This window comes from Camellia sinensis, chromosome 6 (genome assembly GCF_055761805.1).
Source record: "Camellia sinensis isolate YWXY chromosome 6, ASM5576180v1, whole genome shotgun sequence".
NCBI lineage: Eukaryota > Viridiplantae > Streptophyta > Magnoliopsida > Ericales > Theaceae > Camellia > Camellia sinensis.
The window spans coordinates 203225071-203244334 of NC_138966.1; positions in this window are offsets into that span (position 1 = coordinate 203225071).

The following is a 19264-nucleotide window of genomic DNA, read 5'->3' on the forward strand; positions in this document are numbered from 1 at the left end:
AGATTTGTGCAGTCTTTAGAGAAGGATAACAGTCAAAGCAGAGGCAACTTGTGCATGGCAGTGGCTTTCCGAGCGGAGCCGAGCACGCATTGCATTGGGCCTTCTTCCCGAGGCTGTTTACTGCTTTCATTAGATTAATTAATTTGTTAATTAATTAATTGATCTGTAATATTTAATTAGCTTGTAGGTTAATTAATTTGTATTATTCTTTCGGTCCCTCCGAGCGAGGGCAAATTTGTAATAAGTGTGGGTGCGTGTGTGCATGTCTTCCAACCCCCACTTCTTTCTCCCTTTTACTTACCTGCTTTTGATGGTTAGTATTAGGACATGTTTACTTTAGCATACCTTCTGCTATGTATGCATGCATCATTCATTAGTCTTGCATGCACCAGGCTCGGCGCATCATGCTAACTGCATAAAGTATTTCAAATCTAATTTGAATACATGCTATCTGTGCATTCTCATATGTCATCCTTAGATTAGCCGAGCCTATTCTAGATTACATTCTGTATGCGTTACATTAGCCACTTAACACGGACTTAGATCATGCATTGATTGCTAACATGTTCTCATCTTGGCTCGGAGTACATTGTAAGTATTTTATGCTTTAACATCTCGCATGAGTGTGAATGTCAACATGACAGCATGCTTGCCATGTGGCTATGTGCTTATGTGATATAACTGCCTGAATGCCTGTGGGTGAAGGTTGAGTTACTTAAATTGGAACAACGCATTGAATATGAGTTTTAAGCCCACTTGAGAATGGCAAAATTATATTTTCTAAGCCCACTTGAGGGTGGCAAAATTCATGTCTTAGCCTACTTGCAGGTAGCACCATCAAACCATTTTCAAATAAACAAACATGACATGTTTCGTTCTAATTTAGGTGACTTAGTCTATACTTGTTTGATGTGCGCATCACGTAGTAAATCTAGGCTAATAACCGGAATAAGAACGCATAATGCTTTCAAAACTAGATATCATGGTTAGTAGAGGCCGATCTTTGATTGGGCGAGCGGGGGTGCTCATAGCTGACCTTCCCCAATCGTACACAAGTTCCCGAGCCGAGGCAACTTTGGTGATGACGGACACGTGGCCTTTGGCATCGAGTCAGGGTTTCCTAAATTCTCCCAAAATAAAATGTTTAGGTGGCGACTCTGTATCTGGCAAAGCAGTCCATATTTGGCACTGTTTTTCAAAAATCTGTTTCTCAAAACGATTTGCCGGATTTGGACTCTTTGGTTCAGATTAAGAACCGTGACAATTCGAGAGTCCGAACTGTAGTGAGCCCAAGACGAACAGAACGGGACCCATCCTCCCGGGGCGTTCGGGGACGTCTACAACATGCTACTTCATGAAGCATACAAAGCTAGTGTATGTGATTTACACTACGAGTGTATTAACCATGCATAGAGTGACCAAAGCAAGTAAAAATAGTGGTATGCCACAACAAAATAACCACAAATACATGCTAAGAAAAAGCTAACATAAGCTTAGTAAAGGTGCTCAAACAGGAGGCATATTAAGGTATGTAAAGAAGACACAAGGAGAGGGGGCCCTCTCCTTCTTAGGACCTTAAAACATCATCCCCACCACTAAAATCCCCCTGGATTTCAGTAGTGAGAAGGCCAATACAAGGTGGTCCCGAAGCTCACAAAAAAGGCTCAAAAACAAGGCCAAACAAGGCCTAAGAGGGGGTAAACAACCCCAACACAAAAGTGATCTCAGACAAACTTTTTAAGAATACAAAAACAGAACTTTTATTAGTTATGAGCTAAGCTTAAAATAGTATGCAAGATAGGCTAAAAGCTTAAGCAAGAAAGGGAGATTTAAAGGTCAAAAGCTTACCCTTGAAGACCCTCTTTATAACTGCAACTCTAGTAGGTTTTTCAAGTTCAAGGCAACCCAAGAACACCAAAATCAACCCCTAAGCACCTCAGTAGCAAAAGGATGGTGTTTGAGTGTGTGTTTGTGTGTTAAAATAAGACAAATCTACACTTTTGAATACAAAAATGAAGAACAAGAGTGATATAGAGACAAAGCTATATTTAACTCTCTTGGGGCAAAATTCTGAACCTGGAGGAAGGAGGAGGAGCCTCCATCTTATAGAAGAGGAAAGCAAAAGCTTCTTGGAGAAGCTAAGCTTGAATGCCATCCTTCCATATGGAGGATGGCTCAAATGCTCTCCAGTTGTGCCAGCTGTCCTAAAATATCTCCAAAAAGGTGCCAAAAGGCAGCCGATTTCAAGTGGTCGGCCTCCTAGTAAAAGTGATCGGCCAACCACTTTAGGTGGTCAACCAGAGCAAAAACTGGTCGGCCATAGGTGGGAGAGGTCAACACACTAAATTCAAGGTGGTGGTGGTGTGGTGGCCGACCAGAAAAGATGGTCCAAAAACCAAGAAAGCTAGTTATCTGACAAGAAAACTAGCTGGAAAAAGGAAAAGTGGTTAGCCAGGAGAAATACTGGTCTCCCACCCTTGTACCACCTTCCAAACAAGGAAATCAAGGTTTGTACCAAAAACAAACCAAAGCGGATGCAAGTCGAGAAATCGGGAGGCAAAGCACGCGGCCGAAAGCCCTGAAAACTAGCTGACAAGCACCAAAAGTGGTATGCAACCACAAAAGTGGTCTCCCAGACCACAGTGTTCCTCTAGGCAAAGGCAACAAGGTGTGGTTCAAAAACCACGCCAAACGGAGAATGTTAAGCGGTCCCGAGACAAGGCGCACGACCAAAGGCTCCAAAAATCGGAAACTAATCTCCAAATGGGAAAAGTGGCCTACGACCACGAAAAGTAGTCTACGACCATAGAGAGATAGTCTACAAGACCACTCCCTCCCTCCGGGAAGGGAAAACAAGACTTGGTCAGCAAATCGAGCCAAAGCACAAAGAGTTCCGAGGCCTAGAGGTAAGGCTCTCAGCCAAAACTCCAAAACCTCAGAACGAGCACAACATGCACCATCACCGAGCGCTCAATCGATGACGTCTAAGTCTTAAGTCGGTCAAAAATGGGGTGTCTACACCTTGTATAGATCCAATATATTGCACATAGCAAAAAAGAGAACAAACACCCCTATGGAGGGTAGGGTTATCATGTCCTAGCTTTTTGAACTGATTTAGGTTTCACTATTCAAATAAGTGGTATCATACATCCTAGAAATGGGAGAGCATCCTGTCTTATATTGGAACAGTCACTATGGCTTTACTATATGCAGGTAGGACGATTGGTCAAAAAGGGTACCTCAGCAAGATTACCTAATATACCTCTCACACCTAACACCAAGAAGTGAAAGGAGGATCAAGCGGTACAACGGTAATCCAGATCCAAGGGTTGTGTTTCCAACTTGACAGGGCCCATGACTGGTCAGCCTTTTGGCAAGCTTTGTAGGCAAGCCTCCAGCAAACTGTCCAGGAATAACAGATGGCAAACACAGGAATAACTGTAGCTCGGCTTTTCGCGCTCCCATTCGGAAGAATGAAATAGCCCTTACAGTTCGGACTCCACTTGTGTTGGTTTTGATTCTGATTTCACAAGTGCAATGTGAAATAATGGAAACACAAAAAGAGTCCAAATTTGACAATTTCTTTTGGAAAATCGATGTTTGAATCAAATGCTAAAATTAGACTGCTTTTCCAGATTTCAGAGTCGCCACCTAAATATTTATTTTTGAAAAATTTAGGAAAGCCGTGACTCGTACCAAAGGCCATTAGTCCGTTGTTACCAAAGTGTCTTGGTTCGGAAACTTAGGTATGAGAGGGGAAGGTCAATAATTGAACACTCCACTCACCCCGATCAAAGATCGACCTCTACTAATCATGATGTGGTTTTTATGTACAGTATATGTTCTTATTCTGATTATTTAATAAATCCTAAAATTTATTATGTGAAGCATACAACGTATAGACTACTGCGAACAACCTACAAAACAAAGTTAGAAAATATACATGATTCCTAACTGTACAATATGACAAATGCAACACATGTGATATGCAATTACTAGGTTCGGCTACTAATGTGGCATATGAAATGATTTGATCGCATGCGGTCTAAGCATGTATTCAAAGAAGTATTTAAACGACAATGCAGATTAGAATGATGCGCCGGGCCTTGGTGCATGCAATACAAGTGGATGCAAACATGAGTATGCTAAATTAAACATGATGTCCCTAATCTAGCCATCATAAGCTGGTAAATAAAAGGGAGAAAGATGTGGGGTTGGAAGACATACACATTATTACAAGTTTGTTTGCCCTCGCGCAGGAGGGTCCGAATGTCCAAGTGTCCAAACAAATAATTATTACAAAGCTGAATGAATAATAAATGAAAGGGGCTGTCTAATTTATTACAATAATTGATGTAAGGCAAGCCTTGACATAATAAATTCGGTATAACTTCCGACCGAACTCAATTAATCATATTGGTTCTTTATGTCGGTTGTAATCCAATTTTAACCAATTTTATTAGCCTTTTTTATTACCTGTCCATTTCTTTATCTTTTCTCCTGGTTGTGCAAAAGTGATATTTACGTCCACTAAGTCCAAAATGCAATAAAGAGAAACAAGCATCAACTTAACCCGAGAAAATTTTCTTCGAGGGAAATTACAAAGGAAGAGTTGAACTTATTTACAAATGATAAGGGATTCCAAGTCAAACTCAAGATGTGCAACAAGGACTAGTCAAACTCAAAAGAGTGATAATGACTTAGAAAAATCCAAACTTGAGTGATAATGACTTGAAATCCAAACTTGATAATAAGTGATAATGACACTTTCCTTGGTGATTTTCAAGGGTCAATTAGTCCCTTAAAAGTAAACACACTGATTTTCAAGGGTCAATTAGTCCCTTAAAAGTAAACACACTGATGAATAAAGAGAAATGAAAAATAAAAGATTGTGCTTTAGTATAAGAACGTGTATACATTTGGGGTAGTGAACCTCCAAAGAATTTAAACTGTTAAGTATAGAATGTTTTATGCTTTTGGTAGTAAATCCCCTAAGAGATTAAATCAGTAAGCATAGAACGTTGTATATTTTTGGTAATGAACCTCTTAAGCATAAAACGTTTTATGCCTTTGCTAGTGAATCTCCAAAGAGGTTAAACCATTAAGCATAGAACGTTTTATACCTTTAGTAATGAACCTTCTAAGCATAAAATGTTTTATGCCTTTGGTAGTGAATCTCCAAAGAGATTAAACCATTAAGTATAGAGCGTTTTATACCTTTGGTAATGAACATCCTACACATAAAACGTTATATGCCTTTGGTAGTGAATCTCCAAAGAGATTAAACCATTAAGCACAGAGCATTTTATACCTTTAGTAATAAACCTCCGAAGAGATTAAACCATTAAGCATGGAAGAGTTCTTTTCTTATACTTGAACCACAATCTTAATTTTTCACAACTTCTTAATCGAAATAAGCAAAGAATGGAGAGAGGTTGCAGAGATGATTATGCGAAATTGATTAATTGGTTGGTACAAACAAACTTGATATTTAAAACATAAATCATTGAAATAAATTAAACAGCTCCCTAAATAGCATACAATAGTGCTGAAATTAGAAACCTACTAAATTTACTATTCACCGCTGGAGGTTACTATTCACCGCCGGAGGTTACTATTCACCATCGGAGGTACTATTCATCGTCGGGCTTATTATTCGCCGCCTGTAATGCCCTCAAAATAATACATAAACCCAACATTCAAGATATCCATAGATATACGAGAATAAAACATATTTTCATTTATTAGAGTATTCATTACAAAAGTATTACATGTTGACAACAAAAGTAAATGCCCTACGGGCTTATAACTTTCCAAGCCAACACTTAGTTATGAAAAGAGAGTACTAGCTCAAATACACATTAAGCCCTTGGCTTTAATTTACACGTAATACCAAAAGAGAATAAGAAAAAGAGCTATCAGCCTCAAGCCTCCCAAGCTACGTTCTTGGAGGTGGTATATCACTTGAACCTGAAAATGATGTCCTATATAGGGTGAGCCAAAGCCCAGTAGAGATATACTAAACCAAATATAAGAAATAACTAAAACATTAGCATTCGATAGATGATTAACACTTCTAAACCACTTACAACACTTTCTAGTTCCATGACAAATATGTTCATATTTCATTACACTTTCCTTTACTTCCAATTCAGATTTACAAACGTGGCTCATTATCTAGCCAAACAAGTAAATGAGACTACACCCATATCAAAACACTTCCAATACTTCAATTATCAATGGAGTCCATCCCCTATCTCCTCCCAAACAATATACGTATACAATGTATTTAAACAGTTCATCATATACAATGATCAATCAATACACAATTTCGATGTATTATTCCAACCGTCATATTCAATGACATATTCCAAGTGTTTAGTTTCAGTTTTCCCTAATCAACATACAATGTCTACAACAATCATGACTATCCTCCACCGATAGCCCAAAGCAGTTATCTCTAAACAGATAATAAATTTATCAAACAGATAAATTATCAACATTTTCATAGGTGAGTGATTAGTTAAACCAACTACACCATTCAATACCACAACTTCTCAATCTCATGACTTTCAACTCAACTTCACATTTTCCCAAATTAATTATTCAAATTAATTATTCAACATAATTAGGGCATTTTTCCCCTTTTTCAAACATCAACCCTAAGGTTCAATTTCATCAATTTAACAACTATTCTTTCATTTTCCAAGGTCTCACAAACACATGGGTTTAACATTTGAAAACCCCCTTTTTATAACCTCAAATCAAACCCAAACTTTTCCAAAATTACTAAACAACACCATCTAATCAAAATGACTAAAATTTATGTCAAAACTCATAAGATGGAGTAGGGTATCCCTACCTCGAAGTTAGAAGCCTAAAGGAGTAGATGAAGAAAACTCAAAGTGCTCCTAATCCGCTATTTTTCAAATTAAAGTGAAGCCCACACCACCCTCTATCTTTCTTACAAAGAGATTAGGCTAGAAACACTCTAGGAGTAGATGAAATCTTAGAGAGAAGGTGTATATAGAGAGAGGAGCAGCCGGATCTAGGGTTTGTGTAAAGAAGTTGATGAAAAAGTGAAGTGTAACCCGCTGCTGCCAACTAATATATTCGAGGCTCGCTCGAGCGAAGGAATGGTCGCTCAAGTGACCGGACACAAAAAAACCTCGCTCGAGCGCAGAAAGCCTCCCTCGAGCCAACAATACGAAGCTTCAGGTCTGCAACCCAGAAGAAGCACGCTCAAGCAAAGAAAAGCTCACTCGAGCAAAGAAACTCAAAACATAGTCCTCGCTCGCTCGAGCGAAGGAAAGCTCGCTCAAGCCAAGAAATGCAACCTTCAGGTCCAAAACTAGACGCAAATGCACGCTCGAGCGAAGGAGCTAGAACACAGAGCTCGCTCGAGTGACAAAAGCCTCGCTCGAGCGAAGACACCAAAATCTGGGCAGCAACCATTTGTTTCTAATCACAACCAACCTGTTACAAACCTGCCCAACACATCCTAAAACTCATATCAAGGAATTAAAGGACGGAAAAAAAACATATACAACAACCGACATCTACGGAACCGAGTCCGGAATACAATAACCAATGGAGGGAAAACCGGGATCGCTATACCGCCGTAGGTAATATTCACCGCCAGAAGTTACTATTCACCACCGGAGGTTACTATTCATCCAGTGGGATAAATTATTTAAAGTAATAAATTACAACAGTTTATATACAATGTTTAAATTATAGCAGATATGCAGGTGGTGCAGCCTTCCCATTAAAGCGATAAAAAAAATAGTTATGAAAAGAAGTAAATGAAGTATTTAAACAAATTATATCACATTTTTAAATTAAATGAAAATTTGCAAAAACTCACCTTTTGGGGAAATGATGAATTTTCTGAGTCACAAACTTTCTTTTGATTACTCTCAAGTCTGTGGAATGTGTTCTCAATTCTCAGTCCAAAATTTGGAATTACAGCTTTAGTGGTTGGTTTTTGAATGGTGTATTTATGAAATGGAAATAAAAATATCAAAGAAAATATTTTATTTTCCCTCTCTCTCTTCTCAAACTCTCTCGTCCCACTTCCTTTTCCTCTCCCTGATTCTGATTAGCCTTTCCCTCTTTCTCTTTTTCCTGCTGGGCCTCCCCTTTCTTTTTTCCTTCAGACTCCCCCTTTAGATTAGCCCCCCTCTTCATCCTTATATAGGCAAAATATAATATAATAAACATAATAATAATAATATAAATATATATACATATTGTCTGATGTTTGATATCGGTAGACCGACATCAAACGAGTTGTTTTTATTATTTTATAATATATATAATATAATATATAAAATACATATAATATATAATTTATACCAAAATACTAAACATATAATATAATAATATAACTTTTTATTATTTTATTTTATATAAAATACAATACACCAAAAATATGAAAATATAATAAACATAATAATAATAATAATATAAATATATATACATATTGTCGGATGTTTGATGTCGGTCTAACGAGTTATTTTTATTATTTTATAATATATATAATATAATATATAAAATACATATAATATATAATTTATACCAAAATACTAAACATATAATATATTAATATAATTATATATAAAATACAATACACCAAAAATATGAACAAACAAATAAAATTATGCAAAATTACAAAAATACTAAACTAATGAAATATTTAGTATTTTAAAACAATTTGGCTATAATGGTGAAGATTGGGATCGAAGTTCAAATTCCATCTCTCTTACTGAGGATTCTGTGAGAAACACATTCTAATTGTCATCATCAGGTAATCAAAAGAAAGCGCACAAGTCTTAAGGCCGGTCAAAACGGGGTGTCTATAGTTATCAACTTCTTTCCCCCTCACAATATGAGCTTGACCATTATTGCGACGACGATAGATAGGATATCCATCTTGATTCATAGTAGTTGCTTCTGCGAACGCTCAAGGGTATCTCTTAATACATTTACCATTTTCCATACATGGTGCTTATGGATTTCGAGCACCACATGGTCCATGTACCATACAGCACTTGATAGTTTCAAAAAGCATAGGTTCATCTTTTGGATCAGGAAATTTTGCACAAACCAATTTGTCTACTTGAGCACATGTCTGAATTTTACCTGGACCCTTAAGAAATAGAAGTGCATGCATATGAGGAAGGCCTCACTTTTGAAATTCAATTGTAAAAACATGCACAACTTTATTACCAAACACTCGGTTTGTTTCAATCTCCTTCATCAAGCACTTTCTCTTTAACTCAAAAACATGGGCAATTAAATCAGGACGATCAATAGGCTTTTGGTGCTGTTACGACCCAAACTCGCCCCTATGGGTTTAGCACCGTAACCGGCCAGTAATCCGTGATTATCGAAGGCCTACTTGATAGTAATGACGGTAATACAGAGTATAGGGGCTGGCGGAAGCCAAAACAGTAATAAAAGATGTCCAATGAGCTGTGACAGTTTGTATGCAAAAAGACTTATCATACATATACACAATCAGAACCAAACAGTATAGACATACATATACAATCATTCAGGTTAGGGACCAAATCCCTACCATAACAGTACAGTACAAGTCTATACACTCTATACAAAACAGAGACAAAAAGGGGGGGATCTAAAACACCCCAAAGCAGCCTTAGCTTGGACACACATGGAACCTCGCAGTGAGGCACGTTGGTTGACTTGACAAAAAAGGAGTTTAACCCAACGCTCCTAGCTCCGTTCCGGTGCCTGAACACTTACATATATATATAAACAGTAAGCTAAAGCCCAGTGAATAACATATACGTAAAGAGGTTAAGAATGAATGTCCTTTCAGTATTTAAAACAATCATTTGAACAGTATATCAGTTATTCGATCATAGCAGTCATAAGTGGTACATCTAATAGCAAACGGTACAGTAGGTCTTAACAGACCGAACAGTCAGTTGATGGCCTTCGTATCAGTAAACAGTAGTGGTCCCGAACATGGGAACCGATAGAGATCTCTGTGACAGTAGCAGTACAGTACAGTAACAGTAAATTGCTATGGATGCCACGAATACAGTTCGCAATTAGGACAAGCATTCATTTAGTAAAAAAAATATATCATTTCAGAAAGTAGTACAGTTGATCATTCAGAAAATATGCATGATTGAATATATCTTTACAACATTGTTACTCACAGAGTTCTGGGCTACAGATAGGCTAGTGAGCATCCTCGGATGCTAACCCTACACAGTTACAGGATAAACACACACTAAGTTGCACGTTTGGGAAACAATAACTTAGTCCCTATCTTGACTCGGTGTGGTTCTATAGCATTATCCTCATTAAGATGCGTTAAACTAGGCCTAGGAATGCCTAGGATGGAATGAGGATGCAAAGATGCACTTTAAAACACTTTTCAGAATTTTTAGAAAACAGGGGTCTTGCTCGAGTGTGGCTTTCTATGCTCGAGCGGACATGCAGACAAAGGAGCTCCGCTCGAGCGTGACTTCCCTCGCTCGAGCGGATTGCAAAAGTATTGGATGCATGAAATTCACGCTCGATGGGCGCTCAACCCCCGCTCGAGCGTGAGACACAAGTCCTCGCTCGAGCGTGCATTCCCTCGCTCGATCGGACTGTAAACATATGCCAAGTAGTGGATACACGCATTTCACCCTCGAGTGCTACTTTTCTCGCTCGAGCAGACTGCATGATCTCAGAGTGTATGCTCGAGCGTGGAGTTCCTCGCTCGAGCGTGGATCCAAAATCTGAAATTTTTAGATTTGTCTCCAAGCATGAAACTCAACATTTAAAGCATCAAATTCGATTCTTTTGGGCTAATTTTCTGGAAAACACTTTAAAACTCATAATATGACATGTTTCAAAGATCAATTTGCAAAATCGTAGCCCAAAGGTAGTTCAATTGAACCCAATTTTAACAAAACTTCATGAACATGATGAACATGCAACATGCATGAATTTAATCCACTTCAAAGCTTCCAATACATAATCAAATGAGTCAAAACCTCCAAAAACATGATGAATTCATGGACTATAACCCAAATATGGACATGCATGTGAGGATTTCATGAAAACAACCTCTAAACTCAAGAATGTAAACATGCAAGCATGATCTAGCTCTCAATTCAACATTTTAAACCATAACTTGGCTCTAGACTTCAACATTCTTCTAAACCATGCAAGAATCAACTCAATTCATAAACAAGAAGGTAAAAGCTCTACCTTAAGTCTTCAAGTTCAAGAAGGGAAGCTCAATTGTGCAATCTACACTTCAATTCCTCTAAATTTCCAAGCAATTCTTAATGAACTCAAACTATCTCCAATCTCTCTCTCTCTCTCTCTCTAGTCGGTTTGGCCACAAGAAAATTGAACAAGAATGATGTATCAAAGGCTCCAAACAATGTTGTAGGTAGTGGCCCACTAATGGCAAAAGGGTACATAAGCCAACTAATGTAATTCAACATCATTTAATCCAATTTAATCATTCCAAATCAAATTTCAATTACACATGCCATAAAATTACATAAATTCCAATTAGCATAAAACACTAATCAATTTCAGATTCGGCCACTGTAGACACCCCATTTTTGACCGCCCTTAAGACTTGGGCACTATTGATGATTTACTTGATGGAGAAAGGTGTGCAAGGCAAAGGTTCAGTTTCTTCGGCAAGGAGAGAGTCAAATCTCAACTTCATACCCCTTTTTTTTTTGGGACCAAAACAATCTTGATCAAAAGATTTTAGACTTGAAACCCTCTCTTTCAAAATGTTTTGAAAATAAAGTTCTACGATGTTCTGATGCTCGCATTTTGTTAAATGTCGCGTTTTTCGGTAAACCGAGAAAGGGCAAAGTGGAAATGAATGAAAGAGAGATGAGATATCTGAAAAATCTTTCAAAACCCCTTGTTCGGGGGTTTGGAGTTGAAGAAAAGAAGAGTGGAGAGAAGAAACCTAGTTGAGGAAGTGGATGGGCATGAATCGCTAAGAGAGAGTCGAGCGATCATCGCTAAATTAGGCTTATCTGTCTATACACTTGGATTTAAGCTATGAGGCCACCGCCGTTGGAAAGAAGACTTCTAGGGCTTCATTTTGCACTCAAGAATCTCCTAAAGCCAAGTACAGGCGGGGGAGATGTGGTTGGTTGAAGTAGGGCATCAATCCGGTTGAACCGAATCTACGTGGCTTCACCAAAACAGGCATAACTTTTTGCACAGATGGAATTTTAATGCAAGGTTTATGCCATTGGAAAGCTAACTTCTGGGGTTTCATCATAGATGGTGGCCGACCACCTTGACCCTTTTAACCTGGTCGACCGACCAGGTCAAGTGGTCGGCCGACCACTTGAACTGGTTGTCCTGCTCTCTCCTTGTTTGTCTCAATGAGTGTGTTCCAGCTATGCCAGCTGGAAGGCATTTGTTACATCCTCCATACACGTGTATGGAGAATGTTTAACCTAGCTTTGAAGCTTCTTGGAGAAGCTTTTGCCTCTCCTCTCTATAAAAGAAGCCCTCCCTCTCCATTTGCAAGGGTTCAGATTTTTGTTAGGGCTAAACAATATATCTCTCTTTATATCTCTCTCTTTTGAGCTCTAAATTGCTTAGTTCTTGGCCTCTTTGCGCACAACTCCATAGCCTAACCCTTCCATCATCAATCTAAGACCCTTGGAGGGTATTTTCAGAGGTTCAAGGTTGGGTTTTTGGGTCCAGAGGATGCTGGTTTTTCCTGGTCTCCAAGGGTAATCATTTTTCCCTCTTTTGAGCATTATTTTGATCCATATCTTAGCCTAGTTTGCAAGCATATTTGGGCTTTGTCATAAACTGAAAAAAGTCTTATTTTGAGCTCCTCTTGAAGTTTGTTTAAGGTCATTTTTCTGTTGGGGGTCATCTACCCCCTTGTATGCTTGTTTTCACCTTGTTTTGAGCCATGCATCTAGGCCTTTGAAGTGAGCTTCATTTGGCCTTCTAGACACTGAAATCCAGTGGATTTTCAGTGGCTAGCATACTATTTTGAGCCCCAAAAACAGAGAGGGGTGACCCTCTCACCCCTTGTCTTGTTTACTAGCATTGTTGGCCTAACAAAGGGGCCTATATTTACACACTTCTTGAGCATGTTTCAGGCCATTTTTGGTGGGTTTTATGACCTGCATGACCTCTGTCCGGAGGTGGTTTTTCCATATTAAGTGTCCACCTTGCATGTGTAGAGTAACCCTCTTCATGACCTTTCAAGGGAGCCTTCACTTACATGCTTCCTAGCCTCATTTTAGGCCCTTTTCAGTGAGTTTTAGGGCCTTCATAACCTCTTTCCAAAGGTGGTTTTGCCATTTTTGATGTCTATCTTGCATGTGTAGAGTAACCCCTTGCATAGCCTTTCAAAGGAGCACATCATTCTAGCATGTGTTGACTGAGTTCCAGTGGGTTTTAGGTCATATTTTGGCATGCCTTGTTTCTATTTTTGGCTGGTTTGGTAGTCCTTCACATGCTTCATATAGTTGTAGTGTAAGTCATGGTTCACTAGCTTGTATTGCATGATGTTTTGGCCCCCTTTCCTAGCATATTTTGGCCATGATCCAAACTAATTTTATTCATATTTTAGGCTGCCTTAGCTCTGTTTGAAGTGTTTTGGGTCATGCATGCATTGTTATATATGGTCATAGTTCAATCAAGCTCACTAGCTTTGCATATCGGGTCCACTAGCATGCGTTGTTTGGGCCCTTGGCATGTTTTGGCACCACCGAGAGTGATATTTCAAACCTTATAATTGTGCCATATTCCCATGTTTTCCACTCTTTAAGTGCATTTGAGAGTTGTGCTTGTATGCCTCATTTACCGAACATTGCATGAGCTCCATTTGAATGCATTCCAAGCCACCATCCCAACACATTTTGCCACTGATTTTGGTCTGCATAGGGACTGTTTGGGGTTGGTTCCATCATTTGAGCATTGTTTTGCATACCTATAGTGTAATCCATTTCACTAGTTTCGGTATCCGGGCCATCTAGCATGCATTGTGTGAGGTGTTTGCATGTTTCGGGACCATCTTTTATGCCATTTCAGAGCTAGATCATGTGCCATTCTATGCCATATTCCATCCCTTGCCATGCCTTATTAGGGTTGCATTTTGTGCCTTAGGTTCGGTCCCTTGCGTTGGGCATGCTTGCATGAGTGTTCTTGCCTAATTTCATTGTGTATGGCCACTGATTTGGGTGTAGCTGAGGTTCACTCATATTGGTTTAAGTCCATCTTGCATTGTGTATGCCATTTAGTTCACGTTGTTGCATGATTTGATTATTGCATTGTGTATGCATTGTTCGTTTCATTGTGTTTGTTAATCTTCATATGCATTACGTATGCCATATAGAATCATTTTGCATTGAATATGCCAATGATTATTTCATAGCATTGTGTATGCTCGTAGCATGTTTGCATGTCATCCCTTGCATGTTTGCGTCATGCAGTGGCATTTGCATCTAGGTTGTATGTTAGAGTTGCATTCATGCATGTCATGCATATTGCATTGTGTTTGGAGTAAGGTTTAGTCCAAACACGGGAAACGAGGGACGTTTCGTACACCAAGTGACGAATCGTGCCTCAATTCTCGGTCGCCAACACTCTTGACTATCCATGATAGAGTTATTGGCTTTAGTTGCTTATATGTGCATTCGTGTCCCATTGAGTCGTGCAATTCGACTCCTCGGCCATTATGCATCGAGATGCGTGATTGATGGCATGAGGATTGAGGACTACACTCCCTAGAGCTTGTGCAATGATAGGGAGAGTGGTCATGCACACATTTGTTGAAAATACATTGCATTTTTTCTCTCTTGCCTTTGTTGCGGGAAAAACCATAAACCAGAGGTGAAAACTGGTCGGCCGACCAGATTTTCTGGCAGGCCAACCACCCTCTTTGGTCTCCACCACAAAGGGTGGTTGGCAGGTGGTCTCCCATGCTAATAACTAGTCCGTGGCCTTCCCAAGGTGGAGTTTCAGCCTTCTGGAGCTTTGTGCAAGTTTCTGAGATCAATTGCAAACAAGGGTGAGGCGAGGCATCGCGATGGAATTTACCGACAAGGCGACGCGAGCATGCATGCATCTTTCATCATTCGGAACAAGAGCTGAGGCAGTCTATTTTATAGCTTGCATACTAGTTTATTCGCTTTCCTAGTTAATTCGTTAATTAATTAGGGTTTTGTAATATTTAACTAGCTAGAGTAATTAATTATTTATTTGGACTGTATTATTTATTCAAACCCTCCGAGCGAGGGCACAATTGTAATAAGTGTGCGTGTGTGTGATGTATGTCTTTCAACCCCACGTCTTTCTCCCTTTTATATACCAACTTATGATGGTTAGATTAGGGCATGTTTCAATTAGCATACTTATGCTTGCATGTTTGCATCATTCATCTGTATTGCATGCACCGAGCTCGGCGCATCATACTAACTGCATTGTATTTCAATTCTGAGTTGAATACGTGTATCAGTTGTTGCATTTCATATGCCATTTTAGAATAGCCGAGCCTATCTTAGTTGTATTTTTGCATGTGTTGCATTAGCCATCTTGACATGAACTAGGATCATGTATTGATTACTAACTAGTTTCTGTTTTGGCTTGGAGTACTCGGTAAGTATTTATGCTTTAGCATCCTTGCATGTGTGTGAGTGACTGCCATGATAGCATGCTTACCATGAGGCTATGTGCTTATGTGATATACCTGCCTGAATGCCTGTGGGTGAAGGTTGGGTTACTTGAGTTGGGATAATTCGTCGAAACCCGTGTTTTAGCCTACTTGCGAGTAGCAAACTTCAATCCATTTTCAAAACAAACGGATGTGCGATGCTTTGTTCCAACTTAGGCAATCCAGTCTATACTTGTATGCTGTGCGCATCACATAGTAAATCTGGGCTAATAACCGGAATAAGAGCACATAATGTTTTCAAAACTCGATATCATGGTTAGTAGAGGCCGATCTTTGATCGGGCGAGCGGGGGTGCTCACGAAGTGACCTTCCCCAATCGTACCCAAGTTCCCAAGCCGATACAACTTTGGTGATGATGGACACGTGGCCTTACGCAAATGAGTCAGGGTTTCCTAAATTCCCCAAAATAAAATATTTAGGTGGCGACTCTGTATTTGGCAAAGCAGTCCATGTTTGGCACTTCTTTCTAAAAATCTATTTTCCAAAACGATTTGCCAGATTTGGACTCTTTGATGATTCATCGGTCTTGCATTGCACTCTGCGAGATTAGATATAAGACCGTGACTTTTGAGTCCGAACTGTAGTGAGCCCAACGAACAAAATGGGATTTCCCTCCCGGGACGTTCGGGGACATCTACAGTTTCTGGCGACTCTGCTGGGGACTTAGAGAACTTGACTCAAACTCATGATATCGTATTTTGACTACACTTATGTGTTTTTTTGCATTGCATGTGCATTGGTGCGCCTAGGACACCGTGTTTGTTGTATGCCATTTCTGAACGGTTTGCCGGAGGCTTGCTTCGAGGAGTGTGCCATAGGGCTGACCGGTTGCAGGCCCTGCCACGACGGGAACACAAACCCCGATTTTACCGGTGCACCCTTTTTTTTGACCATTCGACCTAGTGCATATTCGGAATCCATAGTGACCATTCCAAAGCTAGGACAGGTTGCTTACCCGATTATAGGTTGTTTGAAACCGCTGCGTGCGTAGTGAAACCCTAACTCCTGACAAAATAGGACAGGGAAACCCTACCCCAACATAGGGGTGTTTTGGCTCTCACTTGCTTGCTATGTGCTTTTAGGGTGTGCCCCTACAGGAATGCATGTAACAGTTTGTAAGTCTGGGTATCAGGCCTACGGGCATCAGTATTTGGGAATCAGTTTTACCTGAGGGTATCAGTTTACAGGCGGACTGTTGGGCAGAATTTGGTAGAGAGCACAGTCATTCAGCTACGCTCATATCTGTTTTGGCAAAAATGGGCTGAGATGCTGCCTGTTTTCTCTTTTGCTAGGTAGTCCTGGAATCATAGCTTCAGAAGGTTCCAATATTCCCCGGGTACATTGGACTAGTGCTGATAGATTTTGTCCAGTCAGAGACTCAGTTCAGAGCAGCCAGTGTTTTCCTTCGCTGAGACAAGGCAGAGAAGGGCCAGTCAAGGCTCACTGGTTCATCTAATCCGTTAGTCACCAGTCACATCATCAGCAGACCATGATGGCACAGGGTTCGGAAGAATTTGTGGCCACGATAGCAGCGTTAAATCAGGGAACTACCATGCAAGCTGAGACTAGTATTGAAACGCAGCGCTCATCTAGGGTATCTGCCTCACATCCAGCTTTGGGACCCCAGCCGAACTTTGACCCACTTCTGCCAGCTGAAGATTTGCAGGGTCTAGATCCTTGAGAAGGGTTGGCTCAAGCCCGAGTTTTTAGACCTCTGGTGCAGCCTAATGAGAGGCTTTATCCCCTTGATGCTAGTGACCTCGATCCAACCGCGGTGAAAATCACAAACCTTGAGAAGCAATTCAAAAAGGCACAGGGCGTTAACTCCATTCCCGACATTGAGGATGGGTACACCGAGGCTGCCGTACGGCTCCCAGATAGATTCAAAATGCCACATATTGACCGTTTTAACGGATCTGGAGATCTTATGGTACATATCCGACTTTTCTTGGATATCCTGAAGCCGATGGGTCTGATTAAGCCACAGAAACTCTCTCTGTATGGAAGAACCCTGTCAGGTGTAGCAGCCGCTTGGTACGCCAAGTTGGAGAATACAGTGAAGCAAAACTGGGAAGAATTGGCTGAGGCCTTTGTTGATCAGTATTCTTACAATACCCAAGTTGAAATGACCATCCAAGAGCTTGATGCAACCCGCCACAACCCAACAGAGCCTTTTGTGAAATTTGTTGCGAGGTGGAGGGCAAAGCAAGCACAGATGACAGATCGCCGCCCTTTTGAGAGGGATCAACTGCAGATGATGGTGCGAAACCTCGAGCATGATATGTTGCAAAAGTTTATAGTTCCTCCGCTATTCACTTTCAAAAGTTTGCATGAACTGGGGGTTCAGATCGAGAATCGTTCAACAGTGGGATCATTCCCAGAACAAGTGAACCGACAAGGAGGGTGATTTCAGGGAGTACCAATGCTAGTAGTAGCGCTATTCCCAAACCCACTGAAATCAATACAGTTGCCACAGCCAACTGTAACAAGTCCGCGGGGGACCTCGCAACAGTTCGGACTCGACTTGAGTCACGATTCTTAATCTGAACCAAAGAGTCCAAATCTGACAAATCGTTTTGAGAAACAGATTTTTTTTTGAAAAAGTAGTGCCAAACATGGACTGCTTTGCCAGATACAGAGTCGCCACCTAAATATTTTTTATGGGAGAATTTAGGAAACCCTGACTCGGTGCCGAAGGCCACATGTCCGTCATCACCGGAGTTGTCTCGGCTCGGGAGCTTGGGTACGATCGGGGAAGGTCAGCTATGAGCACCCCCTTTCGCCCGGTCCGAAGACCGGCCTCTATTAACCGTGATATCCAGTTTTGAAAACGTTTATGTATTCTTATTCCAATTATTAGCCTAAGATTACTATGTTATGCGCGCAGCAAACAAGTATAGACCAAATTGCCCAAATTGGAACAAAACATTCTATGTTCATTTTGAAAATGGTTTGCTACTCGTAAGTAGGCTAAAATGCAGGTTTTGCCACCCTCAAGTGGGTTTTTTTTGAAAAGACGGTTTTGCCACTATCTAGTGGGCTTAAAACAAATATAGTTTTAACGCATTATCCCAATTTAAGCAGTTTGACCTCCACCCACAGGCATTCAAGCAATTTATCTCATGTAAACACTTAGCCGCATGGCAAGCATACTTTTATGGCAACATTCACACGCATGTTGGATGCTAAAGCATAACCACTTACATTGTACTCCGTGCCAAAACAATAAACTAGTTAGCAAATATGCGTGTCCTAGTTCATGTTATTTTGCCTAATGCAACACATACAAGATGCAATTTTAGTTAGGCTCGGTTAACCTAAATATGGCATATGATATGCAACCAATTGTTCCATGTATTCAATTTTGGAATTTGAAAATACGAATGCGGTTAGTATGATGTACCGAGCCCGGTGCATGCCAACAGATGCATGAATGCACGCGTGCATATCATAAGGTGTGCTAATCTCAAAAATGCCCTAATCTACCATTATAAGCAGATAAATAAAAGGGAAGAAAGAAATGGGGATTGGAAGACATACACACACTCACCC